The sequence below is a fragment of the Hippopotamus amphibius genome, chromosome 2, assembly GCF_030028045.1.
Source record: "Hippopotamus amphibius kiboko isolate mHipAmp2 chromosome 2, mHipAmp2.hap2, whole genome shotgun sequence".
NCBI lineage: Eukaryota > Metazoa > Chordata > Mammalia > Artiodactyla > Hippopotamidae > Hippopotamus > Hippopotamus amphibius.
Genome location: NC_080187.1, coordinates 161,675,076 through 161,694,460, shown reverse-complemented (window position 1 = coordinate 161,694,460; position 19,385 = coordinate 161,675,076). Strand labels below are relative to the sequence as shown.

The following is a 19,385-nucleotide window of genomic DNA, read 5'->3' as shown; positions in this document are numbered from 1 at the left end:
TGAAGTACCAGCAGCACCATCATGTATCAGATGAAACTGCACCTCCCCTCCACCACTGTTTATTGACTGTGTGACCGTAAGTAAGACAGTGACCTTCTCTGGGCCTCAGTCCTTTCCTTTCAAAGGTGGGAGTCCTACGTTTTTATGGTCCTGAGACCATGGAACTAAACTGGATTCTTTCTCAAGGTCTGTTCCATTTCCATTTTAAGATATATAATTTATATGAATTACTTATCAGTGTTCCAGTACTCACCAAGAAAGTTGATTAGGTTGTTTCCTCTGTAGAGATTATACATTTGCCATGTCAGTGTTGAAATTAGGATTATGAAAATCCCACGGAGGGCTCTCTTTTGAAAATTTCTTTTTTCAATGTGATTGTGTTTCTTTTATTTTTTTCTTTAGGAATAAGGGCCTGATATGCTAAACAATGTCTACTGCCAGGCCATTTCCCTAAGGACACCCAGAGCCTTTGGGGCATGTTATATCAATCAATACGTGAGATAAAGGCTGAAATATTTTTGTCTAGGCCCTTTAACTTTCTACTGTCAAAAGAAAGTTCTGGAACATAAAAGACCTTATAATTCTGCTTCTTCCTGAAGGCAGAAATCAGATTTTAAAAGTTAAGAACTATAGTCATCAGAAAAAAGTATCTCCTTCAGTATTACTATAGTTCATTGTCCTGTTCTCCACCAACAAAGAAATGCAAAAGATACAACATTTTAACAGTGAGACTATTTGGAACAGGCCTCCTCACCCACCAGCTCAATCCTTAGTTTACTGTTCCATGCAGCTGCAACCTTCTTGTTAACTTTTTTTTTTAACATTTTATTATGAAAAATTTCAAAAATACAGGAAAGTTTAAAGTGTGAACATCTGCACACTCCGCTCGTTGATTCGACCATTACCATTTTACTGTACTTTCTTTATTAGATGTCTAGTTTTCTGTCTTCTCCCCATTCATAAATTCATGTGGATTTTTTATGCACTTGAAAGTCAGTTACAGATATCTACATTTATATCTGTTCTCTCTTGAACAGTATTTTCATTTCTGCCAAAACTGACTGAACTCAAGCATGACTGCCCCTCTGACTGACTCATGCCGGCTTCACGCATGTCACGTGCCTTTTCGTGCAGTGTTGTTGGCCTGGCCTGTATGAAGTGGTTTTCACAGAGTAGACCAGTGACATTCTAGAGGGACATTCTAATCAGCATTGACCAATAGAAATGTAAAGTTATTTTAAATCTCCTACTAGCCACATTAAAAATGTTAAAAGTTCACCTGTTTGGTGAAATAACTTTAAATGTTATTTAACCCAGTGTATCCAAAATGGTATCATTTCAACATGTAATTAATACTTTAATAATTACTAATGAAATATTTTACATTCTATTTAAATAATAATTTTCATAGAAATCCAGAACATCTCAATTCTAATTCTATTGAAGTGCTCAATAGAAAGATGTAGCCACTATATTGGACAGTGCAGCTCTAGACCTTCAAACTTAAGGGGTATATTCCTCCTCATATATTTCCAGTGTCTGAAGGTGCTGACTTAGCAGTCACATTTCCTAATGAATGTGAAAGAAGTAGTGGTACTCATCACAGCAAACCCTAAATATATGTTGAAGTCATTTTTATTCTTTGTTCCTTGTCAGGAACTTCTTCCTTTTTTGTTTTGATTTGTTTTTTCCTTTTAAGCACGTCTTATCTACACTCAGAGTTGAATTACATTCCCTATAGCAATATCAAGCATGTTTTATTATTTTTCTGCTGCCCGCCTTCTAGTTTCAGACTCCACCAGTTTCTCTTCTCCCATTTTTGCTAGAGCACTCTTTCTAAAACAGATAAGATCTTTAAATTTCAGTTATAAAAATAACAAATACATGCTAGTGTTAAAATATAAACAACACAGTTATAAAAATTAAAAATTAATTTATGGTGAAATTGTTCTGTATTCTGATCATGGTGTTGATTAAAACTCATAAAACCGTTATGTGCATAGACACACATACACACAAATAGAAGTCAATTAGGTGTTATGAATTGAAGTTTTTACTTTATTGACTAGACGAAAGACTGAATAAGTAGAAAAATGTTCCTATTTTGGCTGAATAACTAGAAAAATGTTCCTATTTATAAAGTGTAAATTGAGTCTCTTAATTATTTGTTGAAAGACATCTGTATTCTTCTTTTCATCACTAACAACATGTTTGTTTAATTTTGGATCATGAAGACGCTTCATCTCATTCTCTGCTTTCAGTTGGTGTATTTCATCCAGAAAGTGGATGAAGAAAAGCCACAGGTCATATAAAATATATCTGATTTCAGATACATCTGGGTGGTTTTCATTGTTAACTTTTAGCTTGTAGTTGATGGGTCTTGACCAACCCATAGAGAAGACTTAGACTGGGAAGTCAGAAAGAGTGGCAAGAATACCTAGTATTCTGACAGTGGCAGAATTTTGCAGGAAGAGGCTCATGTTGGTAGGTATTATCTTGAAATATCAACACATGTGACTACCTAGAAATACCCGAAATATTGCCTAATTTAGATGTTGGATAAATAGATTGATTTAGATATCTGGAAGACTAAGATGTGCCTACTGAGTTTCTGATAAAAAGAGCAAAACAGTTCCCCTTCTCCAGTTTGCTTCAGCAAAAGCAAGTCACTTCATGCCCACATCACATTGCATCTTTTGTTTTCTTTTAAAAAGAGTTTTATTGAGATATAATTGACATATAGTAAACTGCATGTATTTAAACTGTACAATTTGATATTTTTTCTTATTAGTCATCTATTTTATACATAATTAGTGTTTATATGTCAATCCCAATCTCCCAATTCATCCCACCCACATTACATCTTTATTTATTTATTGATTGATTGATTGATTGATTGATTGGCTTTGTTGGGCTTTCTCTAGTTGCAGTGAGCAGGGGCTACTCTTTGTTGTGGTGCGAGGGCTCCTCATTGCCGTGGTTTCTCTTGTTGCGGAGCATGGGCGCTAGGTGCATGGGCTTCAGTAGTTGTGGCACATGGGCTCAATAGTTGCGGCTCACAGGCTTAGCTGCTCCGCGGCATGTGAGATCTTCCTGGAGCAGGGATCGAACCCGTGTCCCCTGCATTGGCCGGCATATTCTTAACCACTGTGCCACCTAGGAAGCCCCCACATTGCATCTTAATGGACAATGATATATATAGGACTGGCTTGGATGCCACAGTGGAACTGATGAACATTTTTTATTGGGTGTATAACACTGGAAAGATTATTTTTAATGTTTTTCTTAGATACCCGTTTTATTCATACTTTGCAACTTCGTTTATTTGTTTTTGTTTTCTAATAATTTCCCACCTCCCAGGAATGTAAATTCCATGAGAGCAAGGACCTTACCCCTTTTGTTCACTGCTATATTCCCAGCCCTTAAAACTATGCCTTGCAGATAATGGATGCTCAGTAAATATTGTCAAAAGAATGAATGATTATCATTAGAGATTCATCAAGAGACAGGTAACTATCAGCCAAGAGTAAGTATCTTATCCCCTGTGCATCTGTTCTGTATACTTTAAAAGACTGTCAGTGCAGCTAATGATAAAAGCTACACATTATCCTTTACTCACCACTTGTCAAAATATTTCTTTTTGTCAGTCATCTTTCAATTAAGAGGAAAACGGGGTGTTTCAAAGAATACTGTCTGTCAGGGAAGCAGGGTACTACTCAGATCTAGGAGTAGGAAAATGATAAAAGCCAAAATGGCAATACCTATATTATTTTATATTTTTGGAAAAGTTATGTACTCTTTCTTTCCTTTTATGAATAACCATTCATAAGCCAGCCTGAATAATGAAATTGTAGGACTTTACTCTAGAATAATATGCCAGTACACTAGGTCAGTTATATAGTAACAGGTTTTCTCAGAAGCCCCAAGCTAATATTGAGTCTATTCTCATTAAGATTTTATTTTCTAGAATTAAACAGTGATTTTACTCTGTCATCTCCTGTTGCTTCTTTTTAGAAGAAAGATGTCTTATTAATAGACAAATGCAGAAGTTGTGAGGTTTTATAAATTCTTATTCTAATTTGTATCAGGCAACAGGCAAGAATGGACATGTCTTTCTAAAATAATACTTTTAAATGGCTGGGTGCCTAGAGTGCCTATTGAGTATAGGCCTTATACTTACTCAAGAGTGGAAGAGTATTATTTTTATCTTTAAAAATATTTATTGAATAAAGAATGGGAAGATCAGAAGAAATAAGCTCTGGTTAGGATCTGATGTGGGGCTCTGTTCCCAGCTCTTGGTGCTACCTCCCTTTATGATCTTGGGTGGCCTCTTCTTTTTTAACCCCAGTTTCCTTATTTATAAAATGAGGAAACCAGGCTCAATAATCTTTAAAGACTTTCAGCTCTAAAAATTTAGTAATTTCAGCAGACTCCCCATTCAGAACAGTGCATTTCTTCCAAAAGAGGGTGCTGTGGTATTTCTGAGGGCTTTAGCATTTTCTTGAAAGGAACTGAACAGAGGTGGAATCTCAGCTTAATTTTGTGTCTTCAGACTTCCAGCCTTTGAGAAAAGTGTCTGATTCCTCAGATTTATTTAGTTGAGGTAATAGAAACAAATTCTTGATTTTATTGAAAATGTTTTTAAAAACTTCTTTTATATGTTGATTTTAGAAAATCTGGCAAATAAGAAAGTTTCAAAGAAGAAAATAAAAGATACACATAATCTCACTAGTCAGTATTAACATTTTGATGTATTTCTGTGTTTTTTTTTAATCTCATTCAGTTTTTTCCATATCTATAGTGGGGGGGGAGAGATATTATTTTGTTTTTGATTTCTCCCATCTGGTGGGATAGCCTATACAATTAAATGTGTTTTGAAAGTATCATTTGCATAGCCACTTTCCTATTTTTCAATATTTAGATAGTTCCCATATTTTTAATATTAAAAATAATGGTGTAGAGAATATCTTATATGTAAATCTATCACATAATATGTTCAGTTCTTTGAGTCAAAAACTATAAACATTTTAAGGTTCTTGATACATTTGTCAAATTGCTTTCCTGAAATATACCTGTTCTGATCAAATCATATATGGAGTCATTCAGTATGTGGCTTTTTGTGTCTGGCTTCTTTCTTTCTTTTTTTAAATTGAAGTATAATTGACATATAACACCATATTAGTTTCAGATGTACAACATAATGATTCCACACTTGTATATATTGTGAAATGATCACCAATTGTGATCACCAAAGTTGGCTTCTTTTAATTAGAATAATGTTTTCAAGGTTCATCCTTGTAGCATGTATCAATATTTAATTTTTTTTTTTTTTTTTTTGGCTATGTTGGGTCTTTGTTATGGTGAGTGGGGGCTGCTCTTTGTTGCAGTGCACGGGTTTCTTAGAGCAGTGGCTTCTCTTGTTGCGGAGCATGGGCTCTAGGCATGCAGGCTGCAGTAGTTGCAGCTGTGGGCTCAGTAGTTGTGGCTTGAGGGCTCTAGGGTGCATGGGCTTCAGTAGTTGGGGCGCACAGGCTTAGTTGCTCTGCAGCGTGTGGGATCTTCCCAGACCAGGGATGGAACCCTTGTCCCCTGCATTGGCAGGCAGATTCTTAACCATTGTGCCACCAGGGAAGTCCCATCGTTTCTTTTTATCACCAAATAATATTCCATTGTATGGATATACCACATTTTGTTTATTCATTCATCAATTTTATTGTTCTACTTTGGGGTTCTTATGAGTAGTGCCACTATGAACATTTGTGTACACACTTTTGTGTGGACATATATTTTTGGTTTTCTTGGGTATATACCTAGAAACGGAATTGTTGAGTCGTATGGTAAGTCTTTGTTTAACCATTTGAGGAACTGCCGGACTGTTTTCCAAAATGGCCACACTCTTTTACATTCCTACCAGCAATGTATAAGGGGTTCTAATTTCTGCATATCCTCACTCACACTTGTTATTATCTATCTTAGTTACCTTAGTGAATGTAAAGTGGTATCTCAGTGAGGGTTTTGATTTGCCCTGATGGCTAATGATGCTCATCATCTTTTAATATGTTTATTATCCATTTGCGTATCTTCCTTGGAGAAATGGCTATTCAGATCTTTTGCCCATTTTTAAATTGAGTTACTTTTATCATTGAGTTATAAGACTGTGTATGTATATATATGTATATGTGTGTGTATATATGTGTGTGTATATATATATGTATATATACATATGATACTGGACCTTTATCAGTTAAATGATTTGCAAAAATTTTCTGCCATTCTGTGGTTCTTCTTACTTTCTTAATGGTGTCCTTTGAAGCACAAAGGTTTTGACTGTTGATGTCCAATTTATCTGATTTTTTCTTTTGTTATTTTTGCTTTTGTTTTCATATCTTAAGAAACTATTGCCTAATCTAAGGTCACATTGATTTTTACCTTTTGTTTTCTAAGAGTTTTATAGTTCTAACTCTTGATCAATTTCAGTTGATTTTTGAATATGTTTTTTTTTTTGTATAACCTCATTCTTTAGTGTTTAGATATCTGACATAATTTGTTGAAAAGGCTATTCTTTCCCCAATTGAATTATCTTAGAACCCTTTTTAAAAACCAGTTGATCCAAAAAAAAAAAAAAAATCGACCACAAATGTGAAGGTTTGGATCTGGACCCTCAATCTGTTTCATTGATCTGTATGTCTATCCTGATGCCAATGCCACACAGTATTTTATTTTATTTATTTATTTGGTTGTGCTTGGTCATAGTTGCGGCAGGTGGGTTCCTTAGTTGTGGCATGCGAACTCTTAGTTGCAGCATACATGTAGGATCTAGTTCCCTGACTGGGCAGGAGCATTGGGAGCATGGAGTCTTAACCACTGCGCCACCAGGAAAGTCCCCCACACAGCCTTGATTACTGTAACTTTGTAGTATGTTTTGAAATTGGAAGGAGTGAGTCCTCCAACTTTGTTTTTCTTTTTCAAGATTGCTTTGCCTATTCTGAGTTCCTTGCACTTCCATGTGAATTTTTTAGGATCAGCTTTGTCCATTTCTAGAAAGAAGGTAGCTGAGATTTTGATGGGGATTGTGTTGAATCTAGGGTATCTTGTTTTCATTTTTAAAATAAATAACGAGGGTGACATTTTTCATATGTTTGTTAATAGTTTTGTGAATTCATGTCATTTCTATCAGTTCGTATTCTATCAGTTCGTATGTCTACGCTTTTTTTTCTGTTGGGCTTATTAATATTTATTTACTTTGTATCCACTCTTTGTAAATTAAGTGTATTGACCCTTATGATATTTACTGCAAGTATTTTCTCAATTTGCCTTTTTTTTTAGGAACTTTTATTGGGATACAGTTAACTTACAATAAACTGCATATATTTAGAGTGTACAATTTGGTATTTTTTTTCTTATTGGTAATGTATATATGGCAATCCCAATCTCCCAATTCATTCCCCCCAAGCCTCCCCCTCTTCCCCCCTTGGTGTCCATATGTTTGTTCTCTACATCTCTGTCTCTATTTCTGCCTTGCAAACTGGTTGATTTGTACCATTTTTCTATATTCCGCATATATGTGTTAATATATTTGTTTTTCTCTTTCTGACTCACTTCACTCTGTATGACAGTCTCTAGGTCCATCCATGTCTCCACAAATGCCCCAGCTTCGTTTCTTTTTACAGCTGAGTAATATTCCATTGTATATATGTACCACATTTCTTTTTTCCATTCATCTGTTGATGAACATTTAGGTTGCTTCCATGTCCTGGCTACTGTAAATAGTGCCGCAGTGAACATTGGGGTGCATATGTCTTTTTCAATTATGATGTTCTCTGGATATATGCCCAGGAGTGGGATTGCTGGGTCATATGGTAACTCTAATTTTAGTTTTTCAAGGAACCTCCATACTGTTCTCCATAGTGGCTGTATCAATTTACATTCTCGCCAACAGTGCAAGAGCGTTCCCTTTTCTCCACACCCTCTCCAGCATTTATTGTTTGTAGATTTTCTGATGATGCCCATTCTCTCTGGTGTGAGGTGATACCTCATTGTAGTTTCGATTTGCATTTCTCTAATAATGAGTGATGTTGAGCAGCTTTTCATGTGCCTCTTGGCCATCCGTATGTCTTCTTTGGAGAAATGCCTATTTAGGTCTTTTGCCCATTTTTTGATTGGGTTATTTTGTTGTTGTTGTTATTGAGCTGGATGAACTGTTTATATATTTTGGAGATTAATCCTTTGTCTGTTGATTCGTTTGCAAATATTTTCTCCCAATCCGAGGGTTGTCTTTTCGTCTTGCTTATAGTTTCCTTTTCTGTGCAGAAGCTTTGATGTTTCATTAGGTCCCACTTATTTATTTTTGTTTTTATTTCCGTTACTCTAGGGGGTGGATCAAAAAAGATCTTGCTGTGATTTATGTCGAAGAGTATTCTTCCTGTTTTCCTCTAGGAGTTTTATAGTGTCTGGCCTTACATGTAGGTCTTTAATCCATTTTGAGTTTATTTTTGTGTATGGTGTTAGGGAGTGTTCTAATTTCATTCTTTTACATGTAGCTGTCCAGTTTTCCCAGCACCACTTATTGAAGAGGCTGCCTTTTCACCATTGTATATCCTTGGCTCCTTTGTCATAGATTAATTGACCATAGTTTATCCCTGGGCTTTCTATCCTGTTCCATTGATCTATATTTCTGTTTTTGTGCCAGTATCATACTGTCTTGATCACTGTAGCCTTGTAGTATAGCCTGAAGTCAGAAAGCCTGATTCCACCAACTCCGTCTTTCCTTCTCAGGATTGCTTTGGCTATTCGAGGTCTTTTGCGTTTCCATACAAATCATAAAATTTCTTGTTCTAGTTCTGTGACATATACCATTGGTAACTTGATAGGGATTGCACTGAATCTGTAAATTGCTCTGGGTAGTATGGTCATTTTCACAATGTTGATTCTCCCAATCCAAGAACATGGTGTATCTCTCCATCTGTTTGTGTTGTCTTTGATTTCTTTCATTAGTGCCTTATAGTTTTCTGAATACAGATCTTTTACCTCCTTAGTTAGATTTATTCCTAGGTATTTTCTTCTTTTTGTTGCCATGGTGAATGGGATTGTTTCCTTAATTTCTCTTTCTGATCTTTCATAGTTAGTGTATAGAAATGCAAGAGATTGCTGTGTGTTAATTTTGTATCCTGCAACCTTACCAAATTCATTGATTAGCTCAAGTAGTTTTCTGGTGACATCATTAGGATTTTTTATGTATAGTATCATGTCATCTGCAAACAGTGACAGTTTTACTTCTTCTTTTCCAATTTGGATTCCTTTTATTTCCCCAATCTGCCTTTTAATGTCGTTTATGATCTTTGGTATACAGAAGTTTTGAGTTTTTAAGTGGTCAAATCTATTTTTTTTTCCTTAGCTTTTTTTTTTATTTAGAAAATCTGGTCTCTTCCTAAATTTATTCTTAGTAAAGCAGGTAAGGCTTGGCCACCTTGGCCCAGAAAGTCAGGTTAGGTAAACAATTTAAAGGTAGATTATTACATTTTTTAACTCACTTATTCTTTTTTTTTAATAAATTTATTTATTTATTTGTTTATTTATTTATTTAATTGGCTGTGTTGGGTCTTCGTTGCTGCATGCAGGCTTTCTCTAGTTGCGGCAGGCGGGGGCTACTCTTCATTGTGGTGTGTCGGCTTCTCATTGCGGTGGCCTCTCTTGTTGCAGAGCACAGGCTCTAGGCATGTGGGCTTCAGTAGTTGTGGCACATGGGCTCAGTAGTTGTGGCTCACAGGCTCTAGAGTGCAGGCTCAACAGTTGTGGTGCACAGGCTTAGTTGCTTCGTGGCATGTGGTTCCTTCCTGGGGCAGGGATCGAACCTGTGTCCCCTGCATTGGCAGGCGGATTCTTACCCACTGTGCCACCTAGGAAGTCCCTTAACTCACTTATTCTTAAAATATATATAACAGACCTGTTATGTTGATATTAAAAAAAAAAGTTTAAAAATTCTTTTGGACTTGCTCCTTGAGTTCTCTTATAAAATAAAGAGTTTAAACCAAAACAAAAGACAGAAAAACCAAAAAACTTAATACTCATCACACAGATATTCTCAGTCTATCTTACTTCCTTGAGTTTTTAATATTTATTTATTTTTGGCTGTGTTGTGTCTTAGTTGCCATTGCAGCATGCAGCTTCTTCATTGTGGTGCATGGGCTTCTCTCCAGTTGAGCCATGGGTTCAGTAGTTGTGGCATATGGGCACCGTTACCCCAAGGCATGTGGGACCTTGGTTCCCCATCCAGGGATCAAACCCACGTCCCCTGTATTGGAAGGCAGATTCTTTACCACTGGACCACCAGGGAAGTCCCTTAATCCCTTGAGTTTTTTGTTTTCTTTTTATTTCCCCATAAACCTCTCCAGAATACCTTGCTGTAATTTGCAATATATACTCAGTGTTAAAGAGCATTCTATGCACGTGTCTGCCACTGTGCATTCAGCAGAACTGTGTAACTTCAAGTTCTTTATATCTAGCCCCCCCTTAGGGAGTATAGTCTTGATTCTCCTGTTTCTACTTTTAATTCAGAGAAAGACTTTCATTGACTTTCCTCTCTTATGCTGTTTGTTCTTCTTTCCATGTGTCAGAAACTGTAAAAGGAAAAGTGGTTATTCTTTTCTCTCCTCCCCCCACCTTCTTTCTCTCTCTCATTCTCCCTTTTCTCTCTCTCTCTCTTTCTTTCCTTCTGCTTCTCATTCTAATTGGCTAGCTTCGAGCTACAGACTTTCTTCTTTTTCTCCGCTGAATTTTTTTCACCCACTACCCCTTGCATCTTCATTCTTTTTTGAAAAGATTAATTTTTTTTATTGACGTATAGTTGATTTACAGTGTTGCAGGTATATAGCAAAGTGATTCATTTATATATGTCTGTGCGTGTGTATATATTCTTTTTCAGATTCTTTTCCATTGCAGATTATTACAAGATATTGGCATTGTTCCCTGTGCTATACAGTAGATCCTTATTGATTATCTATTTTATATCTAGTAGTGTATATCTGTTAATCCTAAATTCCTAATTTATCCCTCCCCTCTCTTTGCTCTTTGGTAACCATAAGATCATTTTCTATGTCTGTGAGTCTGTTTCGCAAATAGGTTCAGTTGTATCATATTTTAGATTCCATATACAGGTGAAATCATGTGATATTTGTCTTTTCTCTGTCTGACTTCACTTAGTATGATAATCTCTAGGTAGGTCCATCCATGTTGCTGCAAATGGCATTATTTCATTCTTTATTTTATGGCTGAGTAATATTGCAGTGTGTGTACAGATAGAATAGTCCAGGAGTTCTTAACCTTAGCACTGCTGACATTTTAAGCCAGATAATTCTTTGTTATTCACTGTAGGATGTTTATCAGGATCCCTGGCCTCTACCCAGTTAGATACCAGTAGCATTCCCTTCCCACCTTCCTCAGTTGTGAAGATGTCCTGGGGCAAAAACTGCTAAATGTCACGGGGGCAAAATCATTCCTCAGTTAAGAATCCTGGAACTGACAAAGACAAACCAACGATTCTAGTTCCAAGATGTAAATTCCTATCCCAACCTTGTTTTCTTCACTACCTTTTCTTCTCTACTCCCCAAACTATAACTAAATAAGAGCCTTCCTTTCCACCCAGTAGCTCTATAGCTTGATGCTATATCAGAAGCATCCCTTATGTCATCCATAGCATACATTTTGGCATTATGTGCTCTACCTATGAGCCATCATTTATTAATTGAATGGCCTTACATTTCTCTGATTACTTCATCTATAAAAGGAGAATAAATACCTATCCATTGGATCTTAGTGAGACTTAAGTAAACGAATGCGTTTTAAATGTTGACTACATTGTAAATGCTCAATCAGTAGTTGATGTTATATCATCATCAGCAGCACTACACCATTGCTCACCTCCTCTATTGAGCTGACTTTGAGATAGCACATAGGCATATCTCAAATGTTGTCCGTGATTCCACCACTCTACTCTTTCAAGCTAAAAGTAGTCTCTCCCTCCTTGGAATTCCTTGAAAGAGTATTTTATCTCTTTTTCTTGTACCACTCGGCACCCTTTACCTTATAGTTATTTATGTACATGTCTTTTCTTCGCCGCTTGTCATTCTACTCCTTACAGTTCTCAGTGTGTTTTTCACCTTTGTAGTCCATCCAACACATTCTCACATAGTACACTTGAATTAAATACTTTGAACAAGTAAATAAATTTAGAAACTGGTGAACAAACTCAGTTACTGAGTCCAAGCTCTACTGCTTGCCACACAACAGGCCAATAAGTGGAGAGATGAGGTGTTGGGGCAAAGAATAGCAACTTTATTCAAAAAGTCAGAAGACTGAGAAGATGGTGTCCCAAAGAAACATCTTGCCCAAGTTTGGATGCTAGTTTCTTTTATAGAACAGAGAGAAAGGTGTGGAGGTAAAGCAAAAAAGCAATGTTGTTGCAGATATTTCCTGGTACTGGGCAGACTCCAGAGGGGATGTGTTAATTTCTTGTTTCCTGCAGCCATTCACAGATGAGCCTGGTCAGGATGTTTCCTGTGAGTTTAAAACAAAGGCATTTTAGTTTAACACAGGCATGGGAGGCAGGGTTCCCAGAAATGGACCATTATATAATATATACTTTTAAGCTACAGGCAATATCCCTTTAGTGATTAACTGGTAGCAAAAGCAATAGAATACAAAGGTTAATGTAAAGGAAGCAAATTCAATATGGAGTTAGTTTTGTTCTTCCCTATTACAAGGGTAGCTTATTCTAACAATAACAGAATAGTAACTCGAGAGACAGGATGACAGACTGGCTAAGAGCTCAGAGCAATGGTATCGGGGTTTGGCTCTACCACTTATTATCTGTGTGTAAGCCAACTCCATCACACACAAGGCTGTTTAATAAAATAGTTTTGTGATCAGCAAATAAAATTTTAATGGAAGACGAAAAATATTCCTTTTTATTCAAAGTATTTTGTCTTATAAAAATAATTTAGAGATGTAAAAAAACACTATTTGGTGCCATATAGTCAAGATATAGTCCCTCGTTTTAGTTGTACTATGCCCCTTTTTAATTAACAACCAGAAATTAGGTGTGAAATTGGAACATCATTATTTTGGAGTATTCGTATTTTCTTCAAAAGCTCATGAAATAGGTGCTTCCCCAGTAGCGCAATGGTTAAGAATCCTCCTGCCAAAGCAGGGGACACAGGTTTGAGCCCTGGTCTGGAAAGATCCCACATACCGAGGAGCTACTAAGCCCGTGGGCCACAACTACTGAGCCCACATGCTGCAAGTACTGAAGCCTATGCACCTAGAGCCTGTGCTCCACAACAAGAGAAGCCACGGCAATGAGAAGCCCGCGCATCGCAACGAAGAGTAGCCCCCCTGCAACTAGAGAAAACCCGCACAGCAACTAAGACCCAATGCAGCCAATTAATTAATTAATTAATTAATTAAAAAAAAAAAACTCATGAATTACAGACTTTCCTAAGCCCATTTTGTAAATTAACAACAAGTTAAGGACAGAGTGAAATGGGCCTATAGCAACATTTTTTCTACAGAGGGACATAAAACGTTTATGAAAGCTAGTGGCATACATTTGACAGTGTTTAGACACAGGGGTCTTGAAGAATATTTTGTGGCTCCTTAGAAGAGCATACTTTGGCCCTCACCTGCATAATTTGGATTAGCTACCATTCCCTAAGTGACCGTGACATTTGGAAGGAGTCCACATCTGATGGCATCCTGCATGTTAGACACAGCTTCATGTATTTGCTAGAGATAGGCTGCTACTGTGAACTTCATAACATCACAGTTAATTCATTGGTGAATTTCTGTATGCCTGCTTGCTTGTATTTAAATATATCTCCTCTTGTCTATTGCCTGGAGAGTAGACTTATCAGTTTCTAGAAATAGTTTCTGGAAACATTGCAGAGAAATTTTCCTAAGTGGTAGCTTTCCACATGGACTCTGTTGTTATTATTTTTTTCCACTAGGCAGGAAATGACTAGAAACAAAAAATCTTATATTTAGAGGATCTTACAAGTGTACTTCTGTAAGTTCCCCTGCCTCTGTCTTCACGTGACCGCCTTCTCTGTGTCTCCTAGCTTCTTTCCTTCTGTCTCTTACAAGGTTATTGGATGTAGGACTCACCTGGATAATCCAGGATGATCTCATCTCAGAGATCCTTCACTTGATTACAGTTGAAAAAACCCTTTTCCCAAATAAGGTCTCATTTACCGATTCCAGGCGTTAGGACATGGATGTGTCTTTTTTGAGGCTCATTGTTCAATACTGCACCCCCAGTGTCACACCACTTTCTGCCAGCTTCACTTTGCATCATGCTGACAAGGAGTTGCAAGATTTGTGGTCATGGCTCATTCATCATTTCACATGTCTACTCATTCTGTTTATGAACAGCTCCAAAGGTTAATGATTCTCATATTGAGCCAAAACCTTTTCTAGGATAATATTGAACAGTGGGTTCTAGGTCTCTCCTGCAGAGCTGTAGGGGACAAGAGCAACTGATGACGCGATTCTCAGGTTGAAGGGGAATAACACAGGTACTGCTTCTTCACCATTCTGACACAGTGTTCTCCCATGTACAAGATCCTCTCTAGCATATCTGCTACTACCACAACCCTCCAAAAAAAAATCCCAGACTTAATGAATAGTTAAGGTCATTGTGAGCCAGTTGTGGTGGACATGTAATGAATCCCCTCCAGGAAGAATGGGAGTGCACAGAAGATTGAGAAACAGCCATCTCTGCCTTCTTCCTTGTGACAGCCATTCAGATAGATAGATGAGTACAGCTATTTATGTTTTCCCGAGTCGTTTCTCTTCCAAAATCAACACTTTTAATTTCAGTTATTCCCCTGTGACACAGCTTCCATGCCATTCATTCAGCAGATATTTATTGAGGGCCTAATATGTGCCAGGCACTCTGTTAGGTATTAGAGTGATGCAGGGATGGATATCCTAGAATCCATGCCATCTAAGATTGTAGTCGGGGAGAATGTACACAAATTGTGAAACACTGATAAGTGTTTGGCAATAAGTATTTTATTACACTGAAGTATTAGGTGCTAGGGGCAGAGGAGGAGCACCCTTAAACCAATAATGAAGAAGTAATATCTAAATTAAGACCGAAAGATCCAGAGGAGAGGAAGGAAGCAGGATAGATTAGCGTTCCAGGCAGAAGGAGCATCCACACTCACTTCCCGCTTTAAGGCCAGGCCTCCCATGGGGGAAATCAGGATGTCTCCAGACAGTCCCTCTGGTTGCTGCCTGGGAACCGGGGGCAGGCGCGGGGCTGGGGTGAGGAGAATGAGGCACTAACCTTAGCAGCAGCATTTCAGGGAATGCCAAAAACCCTCAGGAACTGAGAACTATTTTAATACAGTATTTTTAAGAATCACAATTAATGCAAACAATCCATGATGAACAAAATATCAAAAGTTTGAAGAAAGGATCAGTATTACTGATTTTCCCTTTTGCGTTAGGCACCAGTATAGTTTGGCATGGCACTGTTCTTGAGCCTTTCTTTAAATTTCAGTGTTTTGTCCATCATGGATTTTTTAGCATCAATTTTGATTTTTAAAAATATTGCATTAACATACTACTTATCTTGATTAGTGAGTTTTGGGGTGTCCCTTTAAATTTTGTGCCCAGGACAAGTGCCTCACTCACCTCACCCTGGTCCCAGCCCTGTAACTAAGACGTACACACCAGATCCATGCTGAGCCAGTCAGGCTCTCTCTCCTGAGGCTTTGACTCTAGAGTGTGTAAAGACACAGATGTGGTGAGAGATATCTCACAGCAATGGCAGTGGCGGTCTGTATCCTACCCTGCTGCGGCTGTGCACGTGTGCGTGCATGGGCACACCTCTAGACACTGGCCCCAGGGGCAGTGCTTTCCTGTGTCATCACCTTGGTCATGTTACTACTCTGGCCTCCCTTAGTATTGCTCCTTTTCTGAGCTGGTGATGTTGTATTCAAGACCCATATTTCCTTCCTTTTTGAAAATCACAATCATGTTTGTTTATCTCCAGACTTCCATTCTCCCTTCTTTAGAGAAAACCAGTAATGACTGCATGATTGTATTGATATATGTAAGTTTTCTTGGCATCTTAGGATGAAATCTACCCAGGCCCAGAAAAATGAACTCGTTTGAAGTAACTTTTTTTCAGTCACTTCTCTTGTCTTGTACTTCTTTTCTCAGTCTTTTGACCAGAATTTTCAACCTGAACATAATTTTGAACATTTATTTTTGGTTGTCATTTCTTTTTTTTAATTTGTTTAATTTATTTATTTTTGGCTGCGCCGGGTCTTAGTTGCGGCACGCAGGATCTTCGTTGTGGCATGCAAACTCTTAGTTGCAGCATGCATACAGGATTTAGTTCCCCAACCAGGGATCGAATCCAGGCCCACTGCATTGGGAGCACAGAGCCTTACCCATTGGACCACCAGGGAAGTCCCTGGTTGTCATTTCTTAATATTACACTAACTGTCCAAACATAAATAAAAAAACTTTTTTGTTGCCCATAACTTAAAAATAATAATAACAGATGCCTTAGAGGGCCAGGACGGGGAGGGTGGGGGGGAGTCACGGGAAGGAGGGGATATGGGGATATGTGTATAAATACAGCTGATTGACTTTGGTGTACCTCATAAGTTGGTACAAGAGTGTAAAGCAATTATATTCCAATAAAGAGCTTTAAAATAATAATAATAATAACAACAACTACTACTTGGACCTGAATATGTGAACAGCAGAGATTAATGGATGTCAGCCTCAGAGGATCTCACTAAAGGCAAGTACTGGAGGCATCCATGGGGGAAACAACAATGTTTACCAAGAAACGGCTGGAAGATTTAGAGACATTATTCAGTAAGAACCCATGCCCAAACTCCAGTCTTTGGAAAGAATGGCTACCCAAGTTGGCATATATCCAGCAGTACTACAGGTTTGGTTCAAGAACCTCATAGCAAAACGCAAAAAATCAAAATTCAGACATATTCGGAACAAGCAGTGAGAAGCTTAGCAATAAGTTACCTGAGGGAGAAGTCAAGAGAAATACGGGCACTCCTCAGCACATCCACTGATGGGGCCAGCCCTGACTCCCCGGTTTCTATAGAGCATCTGGCACCCTCAGTCCAAGCTAGCACGTCCCTATTTAAGGTCCCTGTAGACTACTCTGTTGGCCATAAAATAGCCTATTTTAGACAGCACCAAGACCTAACGTATACTGCCTGGCCCCCATATCGGACATCCATGTTCTTCTCCCAGGCTGAAGCTCTCATTCTTTGGACTCTTCATTCACAGGTGGAACATAACCAGCAGTTCTGACCTGCAGGAGAAAAAAAAACAGTGTGGTAGGAAAAGAATATTTGCTGCTCATTCTGGGCATTAACCTTCCTGATCTTTTTACAGTGAATTTGTGCCACTCTTTGCATTCATCCTTTAATAAATGTCTTTCTTCTTTTATTTTCCTTTAGTTGTTGCTTCCCTCCTTTTTTCCTCATTCAAGTCAATAATATATAATTTTGTTTTTAAAGCCTTACCTTCCATTTGTCTTAGGTTATGCTCCCTGTTAGAGTTTCTAGCTTGGAATTACCTCCATCCGATCTCTGAACACTGTGATGTTTACTCTGTTACGGACTAGGGTCCTCCCATGTGGAGTGTTTCCTTCCTTTGCTGTTACAAAGTCCAAGCTGGCAAGCACCATCACTTCTTTTAAAGCTCTTGTCACTCCTACATCACCTACAGTTTCCTCCGTCAGTCCTGAAGAGCAGTTTTCTCTGTCATTTCCTCTGTTTTCTGAGAAATGAAATTGTCAGTATGGTATCAATTAATCAGGTGCTCTACTTTTACCAGAATGAAACCTCTCCCCAGTGCTGGGAGAGGTAACATTTCCCGTTACTCCGGTACATTGTGTCTGTATCTGTTTTGTAATCTGTATTAGGAAAGCATCATTGTGTGTCGACCATGATCGCACATAAGAAGAGAACGTACCTTTCCAGTGTTATGACTCTGGGTGACACTTGCCTCCTTATGTTAATCTTCCGAGTTTATTCATGTTCTAGAGATTGTTATTAGGAATGAGGCCATTAGCCTGCTCTCCGTCTACTTAATTTTTTGCTGATAAATTATTTAAAGGCTCTACTATGTTATTCTTTAGGTATCACACCAGCACCTCTATGTGGGAGCTCTTCTTGATTTTATATAATGTTATTGAGACTTCAAACTCCATCTTTAAAGTTCTGCTTAGTGTCGATCATGATTATATATCTGGAGACCTTCTCAATCAGGAGGGCCAAACTTTTTCTTAAATCAGATGAAACCTAAACTATTTAGGACAGATTTTATTTTGCAAACACTTGTATAGCACTTACTGGGAGATAGATGGCCAAGGTGCTTTGTAAACAATAAATTCATTAAATTAGTTATTTAATCCTCATGACAAACCCTCGTATCAGGGAGGAACTAGTATTAGTTCCTATTTTACAGATGAGGAAACTGAGGCTTAGAGAGGTAACAGCCTCTCCGAGAAGTAGAGACATAACAACCCTGAGGCCACACAGCTAATAAGTGAGGGAGCAGGAATTCGAATTCAAGAAATCTGGATTGAGTCTATGCCCTAAACAGTATATAATGCAGCTGCTCCAATTTATTTTCTTCCTAAAATTCCAGTGGAGAAAAATGTTACAGCCTATACCAGAAAATAGCTGATGAGCATGAAACACTATTTTTTAAAAAAACAAACTAATTAAGGACTTTGTCAACTGTGTAGCACCTTGACCTTCACAGTTATAACCTTCCCCAAAGCTACCTAATTACAGTAGTGTTCCCTCCCTTTTGGTTGCTTCTCCCACCCATTCCCCAACTTTCAAATGACATGGTTTGTATCTAGGTCTTGTTTGTGTACTTTTGACCACAAGCTCCTTTTTGTTGGTTGTGGTATATTGTGGGATGGTGGGAAGTTTATTGATTATGTCCAGAGTTAGACTAATGAGGTCCTTTCATCTGTTTCTCTTTTAGCTTAATTATAGTTCTTGCCTGCTAATTACTTCTGTCTGTGTTGATATCTAATTTTATTTTATGTGTAGATTTTGCTAGTATCAGAAATTAATTCTTTTCTATGTCTCTGCATAGATTTTCTGTCCTTTTCTAAGTGTGTTACTCTTAGTTGTTTTAATAGAAACTCTTTTATAGTTAATTTCATATAGTATATCATACCACATACGTAAACTTACTGGGGGCTTCGAATAAATCTACGAGGGCTTGGATACTTTGGTATGGGGCATTTTTCTACTTTGGTGAAGGGAGCCCCAAAAGAAACAGAATCAGTAAACGTAAAGCTAAGGATTCTGTCTAATACC

General features: G+C 37.8%; 1 protein-coding gene and 1 long non-coding RNA gene across 6 annotated transcripts in view; one reads left to right on the top strand and one right to left on the bottom strand.

The window, feature by feature from the left end:
• PRORP (protein only RNase P catalytic subunit) overlaps nucleotides 1-19,385 on the top strand; it is a 136,481-nt gene that overhangs the window by 84,670 nt on the left and 32,426 nt on the right. The window lies entirely within an intron of this gene.
• On the bottom strand, nucleotides 12,379-17,830 carry LOC130844745 (uncharacterized). The gene is made up of 3 exons (XR_009051230.1): nucleotides 17,568-17,830; nucleotides 17,059-17,353; nucleotides 12,379-12,552 (listed from the first exon to the last, which is right to left on the bottom strand). It is a non-coding gene; the product is annotated as an uncharacterized LOC130844745 (long non-coding RNA).